Source organism: Sander lucioperca, chromosome 3 (assembly GCF_008315115.2).
Source record: "Sander lucioperca isolate FBNREF2018 chromosome 3, SLUC_FBN_1.2, whole genome shotgun sequence".
NCBI classification, from domain to species: domain Eukaryota; kingdom Metazoa; phylum Chordata; class Actinopteri; order Perciformes; family Percidae; genus Sander; species Sander lucioperca.
This window is the reverse complement of record NC_050175.1, coordinates 26,196,311-26,223,148: the sequence shown is the minus strand read 5'-3', so window position 1 is coordinate 26,223,148 and position 26,838 is coordinate 26,196,311. Positions and strand designations below refer to the sequence as shown.

Genomic DNA, 26,838 nt, shown 5'->3' with positions numbered 1-26,838 from the left:
GGTTTTCGTATGGGGCCTCAAAAGAAAGCATGAGGGTTGGAATGACTGGAATGCACTACAAAGCTGTTTGTACCACAGGTGATACTCTTAACAAGATCTGATGTGTGAAAATCACATGTAAATGTGCACCACAGACTGACCTTTGTCCTCTGTGTGTGAGGATCTGTGACCAGTGGCTGACCTGTAATCCTCTTCTAAATGGTTTGACAATGGAGAGACATATTGATCTGGTCAGTCTTCTGGCACTAGGGTTAAGGGCCTGACACACAGCCCGAGTGTGCTTCGTGTCTGCAGGTAGAGTGGCGTTACCATTACTGGGGCTCCCTTTGGCTTTCCACAACCTGTAGTCATTTGCTAGGCTACGTGTGAATCAGGCTTCTGTTTCAATTCCTGGGACAGACAGGCTTCATTTACGTCTGTTCCCACGTCACATGCTTTGCTACGTTAATAAGGATTACAATGAGGCTATGTGTAAAAAAATAACACATTAGAGGTTGTGTGACAGGCTCAGGAAATAGCTTCTTTTTCTCTTTAAGACAGCACAAATTGCTTAAAGTAAAGCTTATGCCTGAGAACCTTGGTAACCTACACCATCTACACCCCCCCTCCAAAATAAAAATAACACATGTCTGCAAGATCCCTCTCAGAGCCCCCAGCTTTCCCCACTGTGCCTGGGCGGCTGCTCTCCTCAGAGAGGGCTGGCCAGCTCCCACATCTGGCCAGACAGAAGAACAGAGAAAGCACCAGGAAATTCTGCTGCCGACCACTAGTTCTCCCTCTTGCATATATAAACCTTCTCTTCTCTCTCTCTCTCTCTCTCTCTCTCTCTCTCTCTCTCTCTCTCTCTCTCTCTCGGATTCTTTTGGAGTGACCGGTGATAGAGCAACATCTGGAAGGAGCAGCAGTTTTCTTTCCTTGTGTTTTTTTGGGGAGATCTAGGCCCCTGATAATCCGTCTCCCTACTCATTAAAGGAGCTGAATAAACACAGGCCTCTTCCAGTTGTTCCTATGAATTTCCTCACCAGGCGTCAGGAGACCTGAGCAGGGGCTACTGGATCAAAGCTGCCGGCAGCCCCATGTGTGCCGAGAGTGAGAGTGCGTTCCGGGGTTGGGCCCATTACCTTTCTTGGAGGCCCCTAGGTCACTGGCTGTCAGCTCTTTGGCCTAAGCTCAGCAGAGGAAGATGAGGAGGAAAAGAGAAAGAAAAGATATGAGATCCACAGTATGTGTTAGAGAAGATATCAAGACAGGCAGGAGAAAAGTGGATGGAAACAGGCCTGCTGGTACATGAAAGAAAGCTGTAGAGTTTTAGAGCGTAGTCTTTCGGTACAAGTTTGACTTGAATGACCATACACACCACTCTTTTTTTGTTTTTCTTTTGGTCTCTGTTTTGCAAAGATGTTTGTGTAAAACAGAAATGACCACTTCATGTTAGGCAGTGGGTCTAATATGCTGTGAATTAGTTCTAATGCAGAACATTGTGCAAAACAAAATGTCTCTATGTGTAAAAGCCTATTTGCAGGTAACAGAGCAAACACATTGTTGTAGTTGATGTGTATGCCACTCTAATGCAATGACCCTGGTGTGACATTAATTTCTAATTCCCTGCACTTCCTGGCAATCAACTTAGAGGGGCAGTGGTTCCCTGGAAAAGTTTGCAGTGGAGGCAATTAAAGGGAGAAAACTAAGCAGTAGCAGCAACAACAGCAGCAGGAAAATCAACGGACACAGAAGAGCACTGTAATTGTTAGTCGCTTACTCAGAAAGATGATCAAATTGATCAAATTGCATCCCTTGCCCACTAAAGGAAAAAAAATCACCAATATTAAATGGTCAGTGTAATTAACTTACCTGCCAGCTGCATGCATAGTGCAGATGTGGCTGGAAATTACCATTTTGTGTGTGTCTGTGTGTGTGTGTGTGTGTGTGTGTGTGTGTGTGTGTGTGTGTGTGTGTGTGTGTGTGTGTGTGTGTGTATGTGTATGTGTATGTGTGTGTGTACAAATGGCCCTGTGGTCGTCATCAGGCTCCCATCAGCCCCTCCATTAGTTACTGAGCTGTGGGTCCGTGCTGGAGCCTACCTGCCCTGAATACAGATGAGGACAGAAGAGTATGGGCAGCAAGCACAATGAAGACAAACACACATGCGCGCACACAGTCTCAAATGATAACATTGACATTATCTACTTTGACATACAGTGACATATTTTAAGACACTCATAATCACAGTAATTGCATTCTACACACCTAAAAGACACCTCAGATGCATGGGATAATAGCCTAATCATTAAAAAAAGCTTTCTGTATATTTCCTCTGGCTGATAAAAGCATACATGTCTGATGACTGCCTATCACTGGACACTGACACACCGATGCCTGTGGAGAGCACTTCATCTGGTGCAGGCAGATCATAGCTTACACATTCTGAAATAATGTCACACACAGCAGAGTACACACGTTGGCAGCCCAGCACAAAGGCAAATATGGTTGCATACTTCTCTTCTCCTTCTGGAGCAGCAGACTCACATGCATGTGACAGGAAATCTGCAGGCAGTCATTACACCGAGCCAAGCAAACACGCAGCCGCCACCCTCACTGATAATGTTTTCACATGTGCCACTGCTATATTAGAGGCATAGGCACGCACATGAATGTGTGTACAGATACACAAGCACAGCTTGAAAATGTAGTGGTAAAATGTATGTGGCAGACTATCCATGCAAAGGCATTGTTTGAAATAAAACCATGTGAACACTGGGGTTTGACTCACTCAATTTAGTGAGAAACACTTGTAATTTACGTTTGTAATGTACTTTAGTCTCTCTTGCAGGAAGAAATTTTCATTTCAAAACAATTAATTTGGGTTTTACATGAATCAATCAATATTTTAAAACTGCAGATTACTCATTCTCCTAAACATTACAATTTTCAAAGAAAATGTCTTAAAATAGAAAAAATAGAGAAAATATTAACAGCGAGGATGCTGACCATGCTTTTCAGACATTCTAACCTGTGAAGTTAGGACAGAGAAACAACGTGAATGTGAGACTGTAAAAACATAATCAGCAACAATGATAATGTTTAAAGGGATGCCAGAAAAAAAGAAGAAGTGGGTGTCCAGGTTGAGTTCAAGGCTGAAGACCAGAACACTGCCTTAGAGTTCAAGCAGGAGCTGTAGGGCATGATGGCTGGGGAAGGGGAGAGGGTTTGTGATGGCGTCTGTGTCCCTCTGGCAGCGCAATGGGACCCTTGGGAGACCTGGGTCAGGAGGCCTCCCTCCATCCCCCCACATTACTGTGCCATTTAAAGCCACCCAGCATCTATTTCCTCCAATAAAAACTAATAACCTTTTCTGTCGGAAATCATGGCAGCTCTTGACTGCTGGAGCAGAGGCCTGGCTGGATGGCCTGTAATTGCGGTCCAGAAGTCCCCCTTACGTTTATTTTTTGCAGTGTTTTGGATTTGATTTTTCCCCCAGTCCTCCTGGTCCTCTGCGCTTTGCGGCTGATTGCCTGCGCAGCTCGCCCCACACTCAGTAATCAGACAGGAGCTGGAGAGGGGGCAAAACAGCAACTCAAGAACCTTTTATAATTGGGAGGGATTTGGAGGGCAGTTGGACTTTACATTTGGTATCAGAATAGGTTGTGATGGTGACTGTGCTGGCTGAATAACAGAGGTGGCAAAGCCCCCATTGCAGTCAAGTAGTTCATTGTGAGGCAGCTATGAATAGTCTGCTTGTATGTCTGTTACTGTCTACTTGCCGTTGGGAGTGTTGTGGCATAATTTTGGAAACCATGCAGCTAAAACAAGTAATCCACCACACTTTTAACAAGCTATTCCTAGAAGTCTTTACACACATTTTTGCTTGGGCTCAAATGCTATTTCAGCATATTCCCTGACATGCTGTAAATATTACTAAATCATATTGAGAGGCTACCATTTCATAGAATAAGAAACCCACATGTTTGGACTTCTATAATTATTTCTTACAGTAATTCATGGTTGTTTGGAGTGTCTGATTACTAACAAATTATGATGAACAAGGTTTTAGATACAGCTCTGTATCTCGTAGAATATATACTGCAATTTTATTTATGTAACACAGAGTTGTGTTTGTTCTTTCTGTGACATTTTGTAATTTAATGTCATTTTTTGCATTACAATGGCTTCGAAAGAAGCCCCATAGAAAACCCTCAAACCAGTAAATCTGTTATAACATGTACCAGTGTAGAGGGTAACACATATACTATTGTTGCAAAAACCTTTTAAACAAACACAATTTGCATTTACAACAATTATATCTGGATCTAAATAAATTCTTTTTTTTCTTAGCATGGTCTTAGAAGGAGATTGTCAACCCCTCAACCACTCAGAAGTAGGGACTCTGCTATGTTGTGGCTAAATTATAGAATAATTTGACCCACCCATTAGTGTTAGCTAGCTCTGGGCTAACAGTAGGACTGAGGTGAATTCAGATTTAGCTCTTTTCAGGATGCCCTGGGGCTTAGAGCCCAGCTCATCCAGGACTACAAAAGGTCTTGAGTGTAGCCCTAAGCAAACTGCAGTGTGAAAAGAATTGTAGTTTCCGCTTCTCTGTCTTGGAATAATTATAGTCTGGTTTATCCAAATTAACTGCTAGAATTAACCGATTTTTGTTTGCATCTACCACGTTTATATCAACAGAAATGCAATTAGTTGATTGTTATCCATTACAGCATATATTTTATTGACATATACAGTATATACTGTCCATGATAAAGTCCCTTTCTTCCTCCTTTTTCTATACTTCACTGTATATCTCAGTAAAAAGAAAGTTAGTGACTGTGGGGATTTTGGAGACAAAGGATGGCACAGTGGAAACAAACTCTGGGGTCTAATAAATTGGCCAGTTTTTAATTGCATGAGGAGGAGTGTGCGTTTGGGTAGGCACTGCTGGATACTAATTGAAGAGAGCCGTGAGCACCCTAAGGGTCATAGTTCCTGCCTTTGTGTCCCTCCATGTACTGCACAGACATACAGACAGCATGCCCCCCAGGCTACAGAGGCCACAACCTAGCCTTGCTTTTTGACAGTACAAATATATACAGTATTTGTAGTCCAAAAGAAAGGATCTTCTTGTTTCCACAATGCACAGCACCAATTGGGCATATCTTTTCAATGTAGGAAGGCGGTAATGCTCTTTTTTTGTCTTCCTGTGTCCCTCACAGACCTTGCTAAATGTTTGTTATACATTGGTCTATCAGATGAATCAGTATAATTGGGGTCTTCACCCTGTGAAGAATATGTAAGGTATAACATCCAAAAATGTACTAATATATTGATATTTTAAGTTTAATACAAGAGCCCACAGCCAGAGGTTTTGGTTTACTCCTATCTGGATTGGTTATTGTACATGTAGACTGAGAGGCATAGTACCTTATGTTTAGGCCTGTAAGAAAAGTGTGCCAACTTTAAAGAGTTTTCTTGTATTGATTTCATAGAACACAAGAATACCCTTGAAGCCTCAACTCATGAAACCTTTATTTTGTTGAGCAAGATAATGAAATTATGTTACACAAAAAATATTTTATTGCATTTTTGAAATGTATAAATACCAATACCATAATTGGCTTCACAGCATCAAAATACCACTGAAATACAGTAAATTGTATGCTCTTATACTCACAGTTTTGTGTGTGTGTGTGTGTGTGTGTGTGTGTGTGTGTGTGTGTGTGTGTGTGTGTGTGTGTGTGTGTGTGTGATCAATAATAACTATGGAGTCTTCATGTCTAACAAAGGATAACACTGTGTATATCATACTATTGCTTGTGGCCTGTGTAAGCACAGTTATTTCCATGAATGTGCTTATGCATTCATTTAAGTGTGTATATGAGAAAATGAGTAAATGACTACTGCCGTAGTTTGTGTAGTGTTAAGCACATGAAGTCTCACACAAGTGTTGTCATTTAAAGAAAAAGTCTTAGTTCCTGTAGTATAAGATCGTTTAACCTCCATAGATTTAGAAGCTTCTAGTCTGTTCTGGCCCAGGTTTGCTGACTGTCCCACAAAATAGTAATGAAGGTATTGAGGAGATGAAGCTACCACACAAAGTAAGAGAAACAAGTGTTTTCCAAGCCGTTCCCCAGTTTGTAGAATGACTTTGCTGTAATAACTCAAGCTACATTTCTCCACCACCAGAATGAGAAGGGATGATGATGAGTGGAAGTAAGACTGACCCACAAATAACAAGACATCTGCACATTTAAAATTGCCCAACAACTAGCAGCTATTCACTTCTCAAATTGGTTTAAGTGTGCAGTGTTGTAATGAAGCCTTGCTTGATTTTAGCGGATCATTTAGTGCTTGTAATCATGTAATGTATGTCAGAGGCTTGGGCTTAAGTGTTAGAGCATGACTGTTACAGTGAAAATAACCTGTGTGTGTGTGTGACCAAAAGCCTGTCATTTCATATCATCAGTCAGAAGCAGCCTGCATCTGTTTGCATGTATGCTTCACACTGAGTGTTGTTTATTATATTAAACTATTTCTCACCACCCGCAAAAAAAAAGAAAAAGAAAAATTGCAGGCTAATTTAGTGAATATGATTCTGCTATTAACTACAGCACATACTTGTAACACTTCCTGTAGTGCTGTATTCAGGAGCTTGGGAGGCAAATTTCTACATGGAGGCATGGTGATTGGCCTGTTTTCCAGACTAATACATTGGCAACTTTGCTGCAATTCTAAAGTTGTTAGAAATTGGCCTTATCGTGCCAGTTTAACAGATATAACACTATGAATCAATCAGTATAAATGTAGAAAATGCTAATATGCAAGTACAACAAGAATACATATTCAAGCTTATGTATGTTGATTTTGGGGTAACAAAAAGCAACTTCATTTGTATCTTTATAGAGAGAATTGTGCAGTATTTAAAAGTAAAATTATTATAATTTATATTGATAGAAAGTAGTTTGAGGTTTTATGTGTGCCTTTTAATAACCTTAACACAACCTAGCTTAGCAATAAAACCCAGACTATGAAAGATACAGTCACATATGATGAAGCCGAGCCGTGAGCTTACATTGCTTAATAAACTAACCTTTTCCCCATGCCTCTTTTTTTTTTGTGTTCTTTCTATGTGTTCCTGTTTTTGTGTTCAGAGTATTACCGCATGTTTGTGTGCACACTTCCTTAATTGCATTAAGAGGATGACGCACTTTCTTACTCTGTTTAAGCTCACTTTAATTGCCTCTGAATGGTGCGCTAGGGAAGCAGGGACTGACAGCACAATGTGGACATGCAATTAGCTATCTTTCATAAGACGCTCAGGGGGAAAAGACAGGGCTCCAATTCATAAAGGAATTTCACACACAAGGCAACAAATGCTATTTTGTGTCACTGCTGTGGTGGCATCTTGATGGAATGGCATTTCATTCATTAAATAATCAGACATTCAGGGAAGGCAAGACAGAGAGATCCAGTCAAAGAGAAAGAAGAGGGACTGTGATGAAAGGGGGGAAAAAACACAGTGGTGGCAGGAGACACCAATATATAGGTGAGGTGCAAATAAAAAATGAGAAGAAGATAGGAGAAGGGGTGAGGGAAGAGTGATAGAGGTAGATCGCAGTAGACACACAGAGATATGTGTGCCCCAGTGAATTCTCACTTCAGTTTGGAAAGAGTGCACCAGTGATGGCACAATGACAGAATGGCTCCTGAAACTGCCAGGCCTGCGCTGTAGTCTGAAATTACACACACATATTATTAATAAATTCAGGATGCTACCAAAAAGTAACAATATTTTAAAGGGCAATGTTTTACAGTAGATAAAGCAGACTGCAACTGCTTCCGTGTTGTCCATTGGCAATCAAATCGAAGGAGTGGTAATGTGACCCCTTTGTCTTATTCTAACATAAACTTTTCACATGCCTTCACTGATCATTATTATGGGTCTGCTGTCCATAAAACATTTATACTTTATAAATATTAATATAAATGTATTCATATCATTTTTTTAGGTATGTCTGATGTGGATTAACAATAATATTGTAAGTAGCTCTTAAAACGTGGAATGAGTTTATGATCCTTTATCTAGATTAGGACAGGCTGCACATGCATTTTTCATGTGTTTAAATGTATAAGTGTAAGGCATTACGTTACTGACGTCATGCATTAGGTTAATGGCATTGTTGTGACACGTATCAGAAGCTTTTAATACCGTACAATGCAATAGGTAGCTCAAACAGCACTACTGATGCTCTCTGTCTCCTCCAGCTGTCCCTTCTTTTTTCTTATTCCCCTCCCCCTCTTTTCATTTTTCTGTGCCCCCCCACCACCCCACCCCTGATACCCCTTCCCCCATATTGGACAATCTCTCTCTGTGTCTTGCTGTCTCTCCCGTTCTTCCTCTCTCTCTCTCTCTCTCTCTCTCTCTCTCTCTCTCTCTCTCTCTCTCTCTCTCTTACATCCTAACTCCATTCTTCCTATGCCTCCCTCTACTCTTCTTCATTTAATAGTGGACCTCAGAATGGTTGCCATGTCGACCAGCCGGCATATTACTATGGCAACCAGTCTGAGCGAGACAAGGCTGCTGATTAGGGAGAGATGTCTAGTGTAGCCTGGCCAGCCGAGGGTGGAGAGGAAAAGGGGGAAATGGTGTTGGGGTGCTAGAGGGGGGTTGTATATTATAGGTCTGAACATTGTGTGTCTGTGTGTGTGTGTGTGTGTGTGTGTGTGTGTGTGTGTGTGTGTAGTACATGTGCATCTAAAAAAAATATTTGTAGAGGCTGGTCAGTTCTCTAATAGTAAGCCAAAGGACATTTTACTTCAGATTTCAGATCACTCTGCTACCTGCAGCAATGTGTTGTCTAGATGTGTCTGATAGTCTTTTGCCTTTTTTTTTTTTAAAGAAATAAGAATTTTTTCATCTCTCACCTGTATTTACACCTTTTGGAAAAATTCTCCTAAATAGATTAATGATGAAAAAAGTGTATTATACAGGAACTGCCTCACCGTTTACCTCAAGGCCCATGCTGAGCTACTTTGTTTTGGTTGTATATGGGCAAACCTGAGCCAGGCTGGAAATGGGGCTCTTATTGTATTTGGGCAGAGTCATATCTAGTGTTATGACATGTGAGGGACGGAGCAGGCAGAGCTTTAAAAAAAGCTGCACCCTCCTGCAAGAACACTAATGAACGCTGTAGAGGATGCCTTAGACCTCCCAGATCCATCAGAGAAACTAATTACAAGATCCAATTAAAGAGAGAGAGGGGAAAAGAAGGGGAAGAAGAGAGAGTGAGAGAGAGTACAGTACATGTGGGGGGGTCACCATTGACCCAGCCAAGCCGTCGGCTCATTCAAGACAGTAATTATAGCTTATTTATTATTCATCCTTGAGATAAATAAGACTGTGACATTTCAATAACAATAATAAGGGCAGAAAAAAGGCAGCACAAACTACAGACTTACTAATTGCAGTGCTCAGAGATTAAACGACTGGAAAAATGTTGTTATTTACTTATTCATAACATCTAGAGCAGCCATAAGAGCATAGCAATTCACTTCACTGAAAATGAGACTAAGGGGCTCTCTCATGAGATCTCCTTGGTGGCCATAATCCTCGACAAAACCAGGATGCCATGCTTCTCTTAACAAGGGTTTTTGGGGGTCTGTGTCTCTGAGCAAGGACTTAATGACTTTCTCTTTATTGTGACCATGTCTCATTACAATGAGCGGTGCAATCTGGTGTGTGGTCTTAATTTTTTTTAAAGATTTTAAAATCTTTTAGCACACTATACTTAATCCTAGTTTATTTAAATGACAGTTCACAAAACATGCTCATGATTGAATGTATTTTTCAATATAGTGATTATCAGTTTATCCAGTTTGCATATGGCCTGCACCCCTGGTGCTCTTCTCCTTCTTTTCTTTCCCTACACCCATTTTCCCACCTCTCCTTCCCCTAAGCTGAACTCTGAGGCACCTCATTAAGGCTGCCAGCTCCTAGGCTTCATTGGCTATGGCAGAGGTGAGGAATATCACATAATCATGAAGTGGAGATGGCATTACACTCATCACAAATTATAGATTAGTTTTACTATGTGGCGGCAGGCCTGGCAGACTAGTGCTTAACTTAAGTGACTGTTACATGGGTCTGCCATCCCCCTCTCTCCCTCTGAAACAGTCCTCATCCCTCCAGTTGGAAGTAACATTTATTAAGACTGTCTGTACTAACATCGGGCATTTGGGTATTGTATCACACATTGCTGAAAATATCACTTTTTTTCTTTCTGGAAACTGCCCCTTTCTGCCTTACTGTACAGGGGCTTAGCTAGATCAGAAGACAGCGGTGGAGTACTGCATTCCTACTAAGACTTATTTGTTTTATCCAAATCAGATCACATCTTTCTGATCATTCAACATGGAGATTGGTATGTTTAAAATACAGTCTTGTGAGTATTGGTCAGGCTTAAGACAGTGAAACTCCATAAACAAAACCCATGACAGTTGTAATTGATTGGTTGTTGAATACTTATACCGCCTTTGAATGTACTTGATCAAACATAGATGCCTTTGTTTGTCTTCTGTCTTTTACCTGCCAGACACTAAGAATAACTGTTTTTGATCATGCATTTCTTATGTTAGGTCTCATGGCTCTTCCATTATGGCAGTAAGCTGAGAAACGAAAAAAAAAATAGAAAAAAATGAAGACAAACAGCAATCTGTGATTTTCCTTTGATTGTATCTATATGCATTCATATGTTCCTCCAAGGCACTCAAGATGTCCTTTACCTCCACCACTAACAGAGTATAGTACAACGCAACATAAGCCTGTGTCCCATTGCCACAGGGCAACAATACACTGTTCTGTACCTTAATGCCTTTGTCCTTGAATCTTAAAGGAGCCTTGTTAATATATTTCTATTACGTGAATCAAGCAGCAACAGACTGCAGTGTAAATGAATAGTCAATATTTGGAGATATGGTAGAGGCATGTTAAGAGACAAGTTTATCTGTGTAAATTGGTGTTTTTTTCCAAGAATATTTCATCTCATGCATTATAAGCGTGTGCATCTATGGTGTGTTGCTTATATTTTGTACAAGTGCAGGTGTACACGTGCTTGGACATACACACCGACGAGCAGAAACCTTGACCTTGCAGAATTGAAAGAAAGGAATAGCAGCCCAGTGACCAATGGAAGGTGGGGGTGTTTCATCAGAGGGCTAAAAAATATATTCTCTCCCTCTCCTTTTGATTTGCCTCCTCTTCCATTTCTAACTGTGCACTCTTCATACCCTCCCTGGGCCTGACTAGAACAGGAGGGGGGAGGTTATACCACTTATCAGCTGATGCGGGACATGTCCTCAGACAGAGCCATTGATTTTATTGACTGATTCATTTGCAGTTTTTCCCATACGGTACGCCTGCTTGCAGTTTTTGTCAGGGGGGCTGAGCTTATACACATAGTTATGGAATTTGGTTAAGGTGCTCGGTAGGACTAGGGGAGAGGTTTCATTGTTGTTACTGTGGTATAGCAATGGAAAAGTTCAGAAACCCCAGTATAATATTTATTGTATTTTCTATTCCGCCTATTAACAGAAAATATATAAAACAGGAAGGGACTTATGTACTGACATGAAGAATACATTCTTCTAAACCACGAGCTTCCTTTGTACCTCTTTCTCATGCAAATGGTGTGGAAACTGCCCACATGATTGCACACACTAGACCATACTCGCAGCATCAGAAACACATTGCCCTATTGCTTTCTTTCACCACACTCATACAAACACGTACACTGACCAGATCACACCCCCTCGGGGCTGTGGGACAGTGCTTGAGCGATGTCTCCCCAGGGGGCTGATATTTTATAGTTTGTGTCTATCAGTGCCGTAGCCCGGGGCGCCAGGGTTGACAGTAAGTGCCCTCAACACCGGTGACACTGATTCATCTGAGCTATGACACAGATGGGGGAGAAGGGACAACCAGAAAAGAAGCATAAAACACCTAGAGACCAGGTTACGCTCATGTATTTTGTTTGTGTTACCAGGTTCTTATGTTTTGTGTTTAAATGAGTATAATGCATATATTGTACCTTTTAACATATTCTAATGCCAATTGTCTTCTCTTTAGTGGTTGTTGGTACATACAGGTTTATGGATATTCACCACAAAACACACGGCTGTACTATGATAGTGTGGTCTATTATGGGCAAGACTGGGCTAGACCGGAGAGATTGGCTTGAGGAAAGGACTCCAATCTAACATGGCATTTCAATTTCTCATCCCCCCTCATGGCTGTGCTGTGCACTGCTGCACCTCCTCTACATATATATAGGGAGGACGCCTGTGAACCCCAGCCTTCTGGATGCGCATACTAAGCAATCAATGTGTCACCTCTTCCTGACAATCCTATTTTTTTCATATGGGGGCCATGCTCATTTTTTCTTGTCAGCAGAAGGTAATTTGCTGTATTGTGATTCAGTCCTAAAACTTGGTGACGAGGTGTCTCATAAGTCGCTACCTCCCCTCTGTCTCCCCGGCTCCCTCACAGCCCCCCTACCTCACCCACAATATGGAAAAACCAAAGGAAGCCCCCCAACCCCCATCCTATGTACACCCAACTGCACCCCCACACCCTGTCCCTTCTTTCCACATCAAGCCCAACATAGTTGTATCTGAGGCGGGCTGCTAAATTAGATAAGCGGGGCTGTGGCGCAGCGCCCCTGATTAATAAAAGATGCAGTGCTCCCGGGGGATGGCCCCTCTGAGGGCCGAGCAGAACCTACCTACAGACAATGGAGTTTGCTGGCACACAATGAACAGGAAATGGAGAGAATGAACCAATCATGGAAATATAACATTTAAAGCAGAACTATCCTGTGACCCCCCTGTAACATTATGCATGCATCATAATAGATAACTGATGTTGGGAGTGAAATAAGTACAAAAATATTAATATATTCATTTATTTAGGAAGCATATCCTTCTATTGACATATGTTGGATAGAACTGACGATTTCCTGCTGTTATGACATTTTCAAGCCCTTCAGCAGAACTATTGCAAATTCATGGTCAGTTTTATTCCTGCCCCTAACAGTGCACATTTAACATATTGGTTATTATTAATTCTGCCATTGTTAGAGCAGCTTAAACTACCAAAATATCAGAGAACATCATGTGGTTTCTGACTGCATTGTGTACTGATAATATTGCTCTGATTATGAGAATAAATAGTGAAAGGCTTCCTTTCATGGAAAAAAAACGGAAACAAACTATAGACAATTAGAGCAAATTGTTATTCGAAGTGATATTTTTTTTACTTTGAGGAAGACATTTTTTTATTCCTATATATACATTAATTAAATATTTGGTATGAACGTTTGTTTAAACGTATGGTTAATTACTACTTTTAAGAGAAACCAAGAGCAAGATAGAAGATTATTCGTTGCCATTGTCATACTTTTTTTTCCAAAATTATGTTAATGTATTTATTTTCATCAATTAAGGGAAACATAAAACACATCACAACCCATAAACCACCATCCCATCACAACAACAACAACAACATACTGCGGTTGTCATACTTACTGTTCAGATTCAATGGAACTGCAAACATGGACAAGGTGCCTGCCGCAGAATGTATGGGATTGTCAGTAAAGTTAAGTTTACATTAATTTAATTTAAATATTTCATTCTCATATTTAACCAAAAAGTGGGAGGTTCAAAGACAACAATTTCAACTACTGAAAGCTTGTTTTTGATAATGTTGGAATGAGTTTAAAGCTTGTGCTTTTTACCAATCTCTTTCTGTAGAATAGATACCTATTAAAATACTACTGCTGTTAAGCTAACATCTGTACATATAACGGATTAAAGCTTTTGGGGTTTTAGCTTAAAATATATTGTTGATTCTCAAAAATATTGCTTGGACTGGCACATTCAAAAGAGATAAAATAATTTCCTAAATCGAGAAGTGTTCCCAAAATATATTTTCTTCATATGTGTGCTAATAGACAGTCCGTTAGTTTTCAGATTCACAGCATCACGTCATGTCATTTCAGTCCTACATCAGATCTATTCACATTCGTCACCTAATGGCTTTGTTACTGGGAGGATATTATCCCTCTCACTACTCATGTTTATAAGACAACCAGCAGTGATACAGTTGCTTATGGAGACCACTGAAATCAAGGCTGTATAATCATCTGGCTTTCCTTTCAAAATGTGTGCTGTAAATAGTGCATTAAACCTGTTCATTTTAGTACTTGCATAATAAAATTGAAGCATTCACTGAAACCTGCTTGCCCAACACGGACGGACAGGTTTACTAGGCGATCGCAGAACTAGATCAGCACCGAACAATCGACATGAATCCATTTACACATAGCTTTAATATGTGCACATGTGCACTCATGCAGCCACGCGGTTTTAGCAGACATGTTTCTCATCTGCTCCATGTTGGTGGTGTGTGATTGCTGCATGGATCATGAATACTAGAGCATTTATCTTTAAATAACCTCCACCCCCTGTCGCTACTGAACAATAGCGAGACACTTCTAATTTTCTGCAAGATAATGGTAGTCATATTGAGATGAAAAAGGTCAAGGGTTGGCTTGTGAGGTTTTGATTGGTTCAGAGCATCACGCTGCCCCTGGAGATAAAATGGAAAGTGATATTTCATTTATAGCACCACCCTTCCAGACTGCGTCACAATTTAAGGTAATAGTTCCATAAGGAGGCCCAGTTCTGCAATGATTAGAGTGAGTGATTGAGTGCATCTACCAGTCAAACACTAACACAAAAATGGCTACTCTGATGTCTTGCATTGGCAGTTTTTTGCTGTTTTTTTATGATCAAAGGCATGTGCCATGCGCTGTATAGTTTTTCATATGCTGTTTTTAATATGTAGTTTTTCAAATTTTCTCCCACCCCCACCAACCAGCAAAGATTGATGGGTTTTGTTTATGCATACGTATAAGATGTGCATATGCAGTTGAACCTGCCTTTGACCTTATCTGCTCACACGTATTCAGTGATTTACTGCTGTAACACTCTGCATTGTAGTGTTTAGATTTTTATTTTTAAGTAGATACTGTAAGTTATGATACTCATTGCATTGATTCTCAATTCACAAACCTCCATATATTTTTATTCAAAAGCTGCAGTACTTGTTGATGTGGGGTGATGTCACTAAGGTCGAGTGGATGAACCTATGCTGACTTAGATTTTTTTGTTGTCCGTGGTAGCCTGGTGTTCATTGAATGTAATATTTAATTCATGCTTTGACCACAATGGTTAGAAAATCACCACTCGCTGGTATGTGAATGTATTGTGGATCAAACTCTAGCTGACACATTGACCATAGTTCCCGGTATCTGAGTACACACAGCCCAGAGGATGCATATAATCATATAACCAAAGCACCCCACATTGCTAAATCCATTACATGCCAAATAATAAATCAATAGATCTCTAATCACACAACTTATGTCTCTTAATACAGGTGCCCCTGAAACCTAAAACAAACGTATGACATAACTTGCATATTCATATCGAGCGTTTTATTATGTTTATTCCCAAAAGCATTATGAACCAACAACAGTAGAGAAACTAGCATTTGGCTGACATTGTTTTGTTTTGTTTTACCCTTCGTGGTAGCTTTTTGCATAATCTCTTTGGCCTCGTTTCTACATCTTTTTTAAATTTTTTATTCCAGCCTTAGGGCCAAATGCATCACTCATTATGCAGTGACCCAAACTGCATTTCCCAAAGAGCATTCCAGCCAGTGGGAGTGGCCTGAGCTTGTTGAGGAAGCTGCCCTTTAAGGTCACTACAATGGTCATGTGATAGGCCAGCGGAGCCCCCAGGGCCATATGACAAACCGAGCTGCCAGACCGAGGTGTGTGTCAGGGGTGTTTTTCCACAAAGCATTCTATAAAAGTGTAACTGGGCTGTATTTGCCCTTTCCTCCTGCTATGCGTTCAACCAACAGGCCCCTGAAGATCTCTTAAAAAGTGCTGATCCACAGAGCTGGACTGGTGCTCTTGTAATCCTTCTAGCTCTGCTCCACCTCCCTCTTCTGATCCCAGCCCTCTGTACCTCCTGCTTCCTCTCTCACATTCCCTCACTGTCTCCTGCTGATGCATTGCGCTGATGTGAGCGACAAGGTGATGGGTTGAAGGGGCTTGTTTGGGCCCCAAGCTAATTACCACACATTAGAGCATGACTAAATAAATCTTAAGTGCTGCTAATTGCTTGGCACTGAAAACAATAACTGTAGTACTTGCCCAGAGGCTCTGGGGTAGTGAGGGGCTGGGGCACTGGGGACCAGGGGCCCTGGCACTGGGCCAACAGAAGACACTAGCACCATCAGTCAATTCCCTCACCCCCTCTGCCTTCATGTTAAAGTCACACACCACTTGGCACTCTCACTACATGCTCCATATGCCCCACACGCACCACATCCACCACCCGGTCCCTAACACACTCCCTGCAGCCCTCACCAGCAAAGAATAAGCCATACATGACAGGCACAGACAAGCGCAGTCTGTCTGTAGAGCCATCATACATCACTGCATTAATAAACATGAATTAGTAATGGCACAATTAGATGAGGTTGTTCTGACATTTACTAGTACAATAATGGTGTTCTCCTCTTTACAACCCCCTTTGGCCTGCACTGGAGCGCCATCAGACCCTAGACCTTTAGATGTGAGGGCTGGAAAGGGTTGAGATGTCCCATTCAGTGTGTTTTGGTCAATAAGAAAAACTACGTCCAAGGGATTCGTATTAAGATTGTTTATTTATGTTTTATGTTTATGTAATAAAATAGATGCTTTTTCTCCCAAATATCGATATTGGTAATAGCCTAAAACAAAATCCTGTGTTAGTCCAGCTTTACTCTGTATGTATGTAGGTATGTATGTATGTATATACGTGTATATGAAATATGTGTTTGTTTCCCTCTTAGGTTGCATTCTGTTGTGTTTGAAGAAGACATTTGATCAGCCTGTGCTGCCTACCAGATCTCGTGTGGCCCAAAGGTATGTGTAACACAGATGTCCCAGCAGCCCTACCACACTCAATAGGGCATCACAAAGCCTTTCACTCTGCCACAGCATTCACCAAAGATGGTTGCCTTTCACTGCAGACATTACGTGACAGCGTTTCCAACTAGTCTTCATTCGGAGTTGGTAAATGTGAATTTCTATCCTCCATAAAGAGACTCATAATAATGTCTGATCTGCAGAAAGTTGATATCTATAGATATACAATTTTCATTTTGTTCCATTTAATCAAAATCCTGGGTATATTTTTTTAAATTACCTGCTGTGGTGCAATTTCCTTAATCAATTAAATTAAACAAACAGTATAGTTTAAGGAGTAGCTATGCTTTTGTGCCCAGTGTTTATTTAGTTTGCAATGGTGCCAGCTGACTGATGCACAATATGAGTTATCATCAGAGGAATAATATGCCTTTTAATCAAAACACATTAGCATAAAAACACAAACACATTAACCTGAAAACAGTATGCACATTTACAATGCAAATTGATCAAAGCTCTTATAAATTCTTTTGTTTCAGATTTAGATTTTAGATTTCTTTTTTTTTTCCCCAGTTTTAATTGTTTTTTGTAACTTGAAGTTTCATTTCCCTAAAACTGACAGGGGGGAAAAGTGATGTGATCTCAGTGTCACATTTATCCTCTGCCACTTTCTGATGCTCCTTTTTCGCTCCTGAACCACTGGCTTCTCATTTGCACTGCCACTCTTCTCCAGTGTTTTACTGCTTTCCCAGGGGACTCATGCGCTTTTGTTAGCTTTTCTGTGAACACACACAGCCTAATTGGTTGATTAGTTCAGGTTGACTGGCCTTTTAATTGAATAGTAATTTAGATTTGATGTGTCTAATGAAGATCCTAATTTATGGTTTGGCACTCATCCAAGGGTTTGTTTTTGAGAGCAGGAATTAAACAAAAAGGATGAAAGGAAACAAGAAAATGATTTTGTGTCTTAGTGCTGCTTTGATAGCACATTAATTAAATATTTGTGTAAGGTGATAACACTTCAGAGCGTTTATCTCCCTGAAATTAAGTGATATAGACAATAGTAAGGCACCGTTATAAGTAAAAACCATTGAGAGTTTAGTATAAGTGTTTAAATCCATGCAGTCTTTTGGTTATTTGTCCTAATGGGCAAAACTAATGGGCCTATTTATCTATACCTTTGAATGCTATGACCACATATACTGGCTGTAAATTATACCCAAAAAGCAACAGATATCACACTCAATTCAAGTTATCAATATACTATTAACCGAAAACAATTGCGAGCATGGCTGAGAAGACTGGCAGCCATATTCAGCTTCGACGCTATGTTACACTGTGAGCCATTTGCTTGAATTTTGCAAGACTTCAGCTTAGTTCATTTATGACACAACCTGATTTAGGGTACAGATAGGGCTGGGCGATATATCGATATTATATCGATATCGTGATATGAGACTAGATATCGTCTTAGATTTTGAATATCGTAATATCATGATATGACATAAGTGTTGTCTTTTCCTGGTGTTAAAGGCTGCATTACAGTAAAGTGATGTACTTTTCTGAACTTACCAGACTGTTCTAGCTGTTCTATTATTTGCCTTTTCCTCACTTAGACATTATGTCCACATTACTGATGATTATTTATCTAAAATCTAAGTGTGAAGATATTTTGTTAAAGCACCAATTGTCAACCCTAGAATATCGCCGCAATATTGATATCGAGGCATTTGGTCAAGAATATCGTGATATCTGATTTTCTCCATATCGCCCAGCCCTAGGTACAGAGCAGGTATTGCAAGTAGGGCACAATTACTAAGCATTATTTGTACTGCCATGGGTTTTCTTTCAAAAGAGATTTTTATAGCTCCTCCTTTCACAGTTAAAACAGCTTTTTAGCCAACTAACTGCGTGCTACAAAAGCCATCAGCATAGTTAGAGTATAAAGGTTTCCCTAAAATAAATGTAACATTTTGTGTTTGCTTAAAAACATTGCATTTGACCTATATTTGAGCCCACATCGGATCAGGGTTTTGTAAATCTGGATCAGATGTCAGATCTGTGACCAGGGGCATAGCACAACATTTTGGAATCTGCATTGCAGATTCTAGAATGTGGCATTCTCTATGGGCCCCTCCCTGCATCCACCGCTATTCATTCATTCTATCTTCTCCCATGAGGGCCCTGTTTACTCGGTCCACATTTCCCCCCCCAGTCTGACGCCCCTGCCTGTGACCACTAGCCATACTCATATTTTTCTCCTGTCTAGCAATTCTAACCATCCTTGATCTGAAAAAGAGACGTCTGTGACTGATAAACTTAAGGTAGTTTAACAGTCATAGATAATGAGAAAAATGTGGTGGTTTGCTGTTGCTGCACTGATTATGAGCTGCACTCACACACTAATCTGTGTGTTGTGTACATTGATCAACTTTAATACAAACAAGATTATACTATGATGTTTATAATTCCTCTCTTCATTTAAACACCAATGGAGTCTCCATGGTTACTTGTACTGTATCTGGTCTACACTTGTCTTAGGAGTTTAGCTAAATAGAAGTACATAACTCTGAGTCAAGAGCTGTATCCCAATTCCATAATATATATTATTTTACATGGAGTTTTGAATGTTTAGTATACACTAAAAAAAAAGGCATATATTCCTAAACAATACATTCTTAATTTGCCTGATTGTTTTGAGTGTGGTGTGTGGACGGTGGTGAGAGAGAATAAAGACAGAGAATAAATCAATAGAATAGTTAAACCTTTGTTTTACTCCTAATTTGAAAATAGCAGTGGAGTTCCAAAATCACAGTTTAATTGAAGTCTGTTGGCGACCATCTTGTAGCATTTCCTGTCATTAATTTCTTGTATACTAACTGTCACAACAGTGTACTGTTAAACACACACAGTGCATTCTTATTGTGTTCGTATGCAGTGTAGATCTGGGACACAGCCAAGGATATGTACCGCCACACACCATTTGCATTGTGTACCGCACAATCATGTTTAATTAGTTTCACAATTTATTTAACAGAACTATATGTATGTGCTTCTTGTCCTTGGTACACAATGTTCATTCTTTTAATTGAACTGCATGTTCCCAGAGAAGTGAATCTGTAGATTGTAGGCCTTTTTCTCTGAGCAGTCAGAGCTTGAGTGCAAAGTGAGTTTATGAGCATCAGGGTACTCTCCCACAGTTTAGAGGAATATATCTTCCCTCAAATCCACAATTATGCACAAGGAAGTCACATTTAAAATCAATCAATGGAAACTTGATTTCCCTTTAGCATTGGGGGGGATGATCCCAGAAGCCTTTTGACTCCACCAGTACAGCGCAGCTTGGGGCCTTGAATTGAAGTGGTCCAGTCAGTCGCCTGTACTGTAAAATTCCAGCAAAATTCAAAATATAATAAAAAATTAAATCCAATCCAACGAATTGTCAAAAAAACATCCCAAAGCTAGCTTTATCCACACCTGTTCAAAACAGCAAAACTCTGTTATTTGCCACAGTTTCACTATCATAATGCAGTCCTTTTCATCTTAAAGTTGAAATCAGTGTTGGAATATACATCCAACTTTCTCTTGATCAGAAATGTTCCCTTTACTTCCTCCATTCATCTTTGTATCCAGGATGCAGGCTATTTCTTTCATTCTTTGATTTTCTCAGGAATTTCCAGTTATGTGCTGGGCCTTCTCTGTCCCATGTTGTCACCCAGGCAAACTGCAGATTTTTCACACTCCAGCTTCTTCTGTTCAGGGGGAGGTTTTTTTCTAGACAAAACATATACAAATGAAAATATAATAAATAAATTAGGATAATTGTTTTTTGTCTGTGCTGAACATCTAAATCACCCACCATCCGCATCCCCCACCTCCCTTCACCTTCCCTTTGAACCTCATGCAATCATGCACACTTATGCAACAATGTACCTGGCAGAGCTACATAGCAGGCCAAACTAGTGCAGGCATTAGCAACCTCAGGTGTGGGAATCACGCCCTTTCTTACACACATACACATTTCTTTGCACTATTTCTCCATCTGTCACTTACCCGCATACTTAAAGCAGTAGTCATTAGTCGCCCTCACCCTCCCTCTCTTAATGAGAAAGCAATTACCATAGATTTTTCCCCAATCCCAGTGGCCTGGCAGCGTTGTCCGAAAACCTGCCTCCCCACCTGCCTTCAGCTCTGCGTCTGCTTCTCTCTCAGATTCGCTTCTCTTCCCTTGTACCTCTTCTCCCTTTCACTGTGGCTGCAGACTCTCTCTCTTTCTCCATCCTCTCTGCAGCCTCTCTCTTTCGCTCCTCCCATCTCTGAGCTCTAGGCTGCTCTGGGTTTTAGACGGATCACTCTCACAATGGTTGATCAATACAGGTATTGATCCACTGGCAAAATGTTTATAAAATCATTCTGGGCAGCTGCAGTGCAGTGGGGAGGGGAGGCGGGGCAACGAGAGGGCCAGCATGCCATGCCATTCGCCTACGAGAGAGCCAGCACAAACCTGATTGGCTGTCTGTCTACCCGCCTTGCCAGGAAGAGGGCTGGCATAGTCTGCGTTTCTTTGTCATTGTTGCTTGGTATACCACAGCCCTCCCTGGCTTATGCCGCTAAACTTTCCAGACCACCAAAGCAGCGGCAGTTTAACCTTCTTGCTGCTCGGTGTTGACTGCTTGCCAAGCAGCTCCCTCTCCTTCAACATCAGCCAAGAAATTAATTTGCATAAATTAGCAAACTGCAGGCAATCCCAGTCTAATGATCTACTGTCGTTTCATTCCCCCTTTCTCCCCTGTCTTAGCGGGAAAACTCTTTCTCCTTAATGCCGCCCTGGTGCTTGCCTATCATATGTCCACATGCCCACTGTGGCAAATGTGTTAGTTCAGAAACCTTGCCCCTGTTTCACACAACAACAGACCAACATGCATACACACACCATGGATCCCAGCATGAGCAAATATAAATAAATATAAAGCTCATAGGCTGGCAATGTGTAGAGGAACACATATCCACAGCATGTCCCTGTTGTACTGTCATGAGGGAACAGGGAGCAGTCTGGGGACAGGACTTTCCCCTGGCTCTCAGCCTTGCCTCCTTCTTCACTCTCACACTTTGAAGATTACTGTAAATGAAATGCTTCAGCTCTAGTCTTTGTTTTTCTGTTATGGGGATCATTAGCAACATTAGCAGCAGCTCACCAGCCACAGCAGGCACACTGTTGCTCCACTTGGGAATGCTACTGACAGACTAGCTATAGTATATAGCTACATTACTCAAATACTGGAACAAAAGTGCAGTACAACTAGATAGCAGATTCAAGTGACATGGTTTATCAAAGGCTTTGTAATCCAGGGAGGGGCTCTTGCTTATGTCTTGTTGAGTGATGATATATGAGATGTTTCATTACACAGAGAAGATAATTGCAGCGTGGAGCTCAGTGTGGTGTAACTTTTTCCAGAGTCACAACTCTTGTTGAACCAGACAAACATCTGTCAGCCATAAGGCCCGGCAGCCTCTGTGACCCAGAGTCAACCTCACCCCTGTGGGGTGTGTGGCTTTGTCTGTCCCCTCCCTTTCTGGCACCTACTGTAGACCCAAATGCTCAGATACTGGCCCAAACCACAAAGTCTGGGCCTGCCCCAGCTCAGCCCATCTCCTGTTAAAGAATCGTGTTAAGCTAATTATGGGAGATGATCCGTATGACAGTAGCTGTCTCAGTGTTGCATTCTTGTAATTAGCTGCAGTAGTTGCTTCTGCTTGGCGAATGGTGGAAAGGACCTCCTGGATGTTCTTAGGCCTCATCCAGTTCACTAAACCTGGAGTGCCAGGAATATGATCGGCACACATGTACACACACACATGCACAGACAGACAGACAGACAGACACGTGTAGGAAGTGTCACTCACACATACGCTGAAGTGTGGCAATTACTCTAACGCATCCAGAACTGGCCACAGCCCATTCATTACCATAACATGTAATGAAGTTTTATCCCTCATCATGTTGTCTGTGGTTGGGGAGTGGTGTGTGGCTGTTATCCTCCACTACTCCAGATGTCTTCCAGGCTGTCTCTCTTTCGTGCTGCACTAGACTGAAGACATGACATTCAGTACCCCACCTTTAGCCATTTCCCACTTTTTCATCCCTGCTTTTTTCCCCTTGTAAATTTATTTAGACCTCATCCATCTTTGTTTCTTGTCTCCTCCCTTATCCCATTTCCCCCCTTCTGTTTTTTCATCCACATACCCTCCCATTTCTAAGAGAGTGTGTTATTTATTTCATCTGAATGCAGGGGCTCTTTGCGGCATGCTTCTCACAGTAATCAATTTCAGCTCAGACAGCATAACCAAACAAAGCGCTGCACTCATTTCAGCATGGGCATAGATGTAACCCATCTCTCTCATTTTCTCCCTCCTGCTCCTTCATTGGAAGACATTTTCTTCTCACTCTGATGCCATTATGTCAATCACCACAGACATGTGGTGATGTGTGAATGCAGCTGCTAAATGAGTCAAGGCAAGCAATGGTCATTAGAGACTAGAGAGTTTACATCTATGTATATGCCAGTTTTGTTGCATATGATTGTGATCTTTCAGTCTGTGCATACATGGAAGTTATATCAGTTTTTACTCTGTTTTGTGGCTTTTAGGACACACAAGAGTGTACAGCATGTTGTTTCTGTGAATGACTGGATTTTTTCATTCAGCATTTTCAGAAACTCCTTGTCCTTACTGGGGGACAACATAGAGTGTAGGCAAGAAGCAGGTTTCTCTCGCTGCTGTATGAATGAGAAAGACTCGAGCTGCAGGCTCTCCTATATCCTTTTCTCTGCCAGCCATCCTCTTTGTACAGCAGTTGAGACCGCTGGATTGGCCTCTTCCCTTGCTCTGCTTTTATTGATTTCAGCCAGACATAGAGAAAGACAGAAAGAAAGGGCCTTTTCGGGAAGAAGTTAAACGGTCAAGTAGCAGGTGGAGGGTGGCTTTCACCACTTTATTGACGAGGTGGAAAAATGTCACTATTATGGAGGCCCTTGCAGCAGATAGCGAGCTGATTGGATGAGTGCCCCCAGGTCAGAGTGGAGCACGTTTCCCCTGCAGCCAAACGAGAGCAAATAAAAGTGCAGAGGAATCCGCTTGAACTAGAGGTGAGGTTTCTCTCTACTAGGCCTCTCTGTAGGCAACATTTCTCTGGGTGTATGAGGCAAAGTGCTTGGAACTTGAACCGAGTTCTGATCTATGGTGGACTTCTTCCCTCTGATCTCTCTTCTCAAAGCATTCTGGGTTTGCATTTTATAGCTCTATAGGGACTTCCATGTTTTATGTTACACAAGCCCATGATACATTCAGATGTTGAACTAGTGCTACACTGCTATAGCAGTGGGTAAGAGATGAAGAAATTGATAGTGAATACACTAAGACTGAAGGTGGCGATCACGCAGATCGGACAGAGACACGTCGCTGCAGATGCAGCCATTTCAAAGATGCCAAGGCAGGCAGAATTTCACTGTATCACTGTGTAATCACTGTATCGTAAGATATTGGGCAGGTGTCACTTTGTGATGGCCCCTAAAGTCAGAGGAAAACGTTTATTGAAATAAGAATGTGTGAAAATGAAATGGAAAAGCAATATGCGATATTTGCAAAAAGTGACTGGGGGTACAGCATTGGATCTGACTTGTGAGACTCTAAATGGCCCCTTACAGAGATAAGGTTGTGAATGGCTGAGGGTTCAAATACAAGCCACTCTCAGGCCTTGCCTTCTGACGTCAATCAGTCTAATTAGCCCGGCATATCATCTGGCTGCCCCTGCTAGCAGCACAAGACAGACCTCTGGAAAGGTCAGCATGCCACAGCAGAGACAGAGCAGTACTTAATCAGAGGTGAAATGGTTTCTTTTCCAAATTGATTCCAGTTTGGATCAGACAAGAGTGTCTTGTGTTGAGCCACTTAAAGACTTAAGGGAAAGGCGGCAGGCGCTTTTAGGAGGGCTTTTAAAACAAGACATTAACAAATAAAAACTGCTCTGGTGACATCTGGACCAGGGCCCAAAGAGCAATGGGCCATATGAAAGATCTGTCTGTCTGCCTCTATCTTAATCTCTTTCTGGTTTCTTTTCTCTGTTTTCCTCTCTCTGTGTATCTCTTTATCTCCCGCTCTGCATGAGAAACAGTACACATTCACATATGGACGCACAAACGAACAGTGAAAATTCATGCAAACTCTGCAGGACACATTGTCCTTCTACAAAGTAAAAAAAAAATTGCAAAATCACTTATATAATGTTGACACGAAACAGTACGAAATAAATATTTTGTCTTCTCTCTCACAAAGTAAACATAGTACCATTAACACTGGACCCCTGAGGCGTTATATCATTTTACACCCTCTTTAAAACTCTTTTTACAACAGGCTTGTCACAGCCATGTGTACATAGAAGGAAACATCTGAGCTTGCCTACACACACACACACACACACACACACGCACACACACGCACACACACACACACACACACACACACACACACACACACACACACACACACACACACACACACACACACACACACACATACATATCTGCACACATACATCTGCACACTGCATATTCACCAACTCCCTTATGCTGAATGCATAATATATGTAATGAAATAATGTTTCCAGTGGGGATGGTTGTGGCTGGGGGATGGAGATGTGTAGTGAATATCAATGTGACTCCCCCCAGACTCCTTGGTTCAATTGCTGTGATGGTGGGGGGTAAATGAATATGTGGGAGTGAGAGAAGCTTTATCCCTTTGCCCAAAGCTACAGTGAGGAGTCCACACAGATAGAGGAGGGGGTTCTTCACTGGCCCACTCAGTCATTATGAACTTAAGATTTATGCATTCCAACTGATGGTGTGTCCTTTGTTGTCCCCTTCCTCCCATGTCCAAGCTGTTGCTGAATCGTTGAATTCGGTCCTCTGTTCTAAAGAACTACTGGCTCCTAACTGCTAATGCTGACTAATACGATACTTTTAATTAAAAGGAAAATCTGAAGCATGATGCATTTGTGGCATGTAGACAGATACACAAGCCAGTGACATATAATAGACTCTACCCTTCAGATAGTGGCTAGTCCTACTATACCACAGACACTAGCTACATGAGTTCAAGCTGCTCTCAACCACAGCTTCTCCAGGAAATCTCAATGAATATCAATGGAGAGACAAATTACATTTCCCCCTGTGCCTCACCTTGACTGACTCAAGTGAGCTCATCTGTTCCATCTTGTCAGAGTGGAGATGCTGTGTCTCTGTCAGCCGGGGCTTTGATGTTTTAAACATTACCATTAATAATGTTTTCAGCATCAAAATTAATTGCTTTGCTACTGTGTCCTGCTTGCTTCATCCTAAGCTGAAGCATGCATAAATCAAAACTAACCACCTTTGTCTTGAAATTTTGAGGTCAGGAATTTGGGATGAGACCAAACTTGAGTGTGGCCAAGTAGGGAGTGTGTGTGTGTGTGTGTGTGTGTGTGTGTGTGTGTGTGTGTGTGTGTGTGTGTGTGTGTGTGTGTGTGTGTGTGTGTGTGTGTGTGTGTGTGTGAACATATGTTGCACAAAGAAATACAGTGCAAACATATATGTTTGAGTTTGTGTAAAGAGTGTAGAGGTTTAGGGTACTTTTCCATGACTCCCATTTCAGTCTAATGATAAAAGTTGAGCAAAAGATGCTGCATGATCTAGAATGCATGAACTTTTGCCCACATAACTGGAATGCCATGGTGACTCTCCTTTTTTTTTTTTTTTTTTAATAACAAAAGTTGAAA

The 26,838-nt window shown here is 41.3% G+C and overlaps 3 long non-coding RNA genes across 4 annotated transcripts in view; 2 read left to right on the top strand and 1 right to left on the bottom strand.

Annotated features, from left to right (window-relative positions):
* The window catches only part of LOC116034044, a 41,383-nt gene that overhangs the window by 1,258 nt on the left and 13,287 nt on the right, over positions 1 to 26,838 (top strand). The window contains exon 2 of the long non-coding RNA XR_004100961.2: positions 16,955 to 17,027. This is a non-coding gene — a long non-coding RNA (uncharacterized LOC116034044). The remainder of the gene's footprint in view (positions 1 to 16,954; positions 17,028 to 26,838) is intronic.
* On the top strand, positions 18,342 to 18,889 carry LOC116034045. The gene is made up of 2 exons (XR_004100962.1): positions 18,342 to 18,434; positions 18,812 to 18,889. It is a non-coding gene; the product is annotated as an uncharacterized LOC116034045 (long non-coding RNA).
* On the bottom strand, positions 19,832 to 21,441 carry LOC118494719. Of its 2 annotated transcripts, none has more exons than XR_004896883.1 (2): positions 21,084 to 21,441; positions 19,832 to 20,804 (listed from the first exon to the last, which is right to left on the bottom strand). It is a non-coding gene; the product is annotated as an uncharacterized LOC118494719 (long non-coding RNA). The 2 variants fall into 2 exon arrangements; XR_004896884.1 differs by having other exon boundaries at positions 21,150 to 21,441.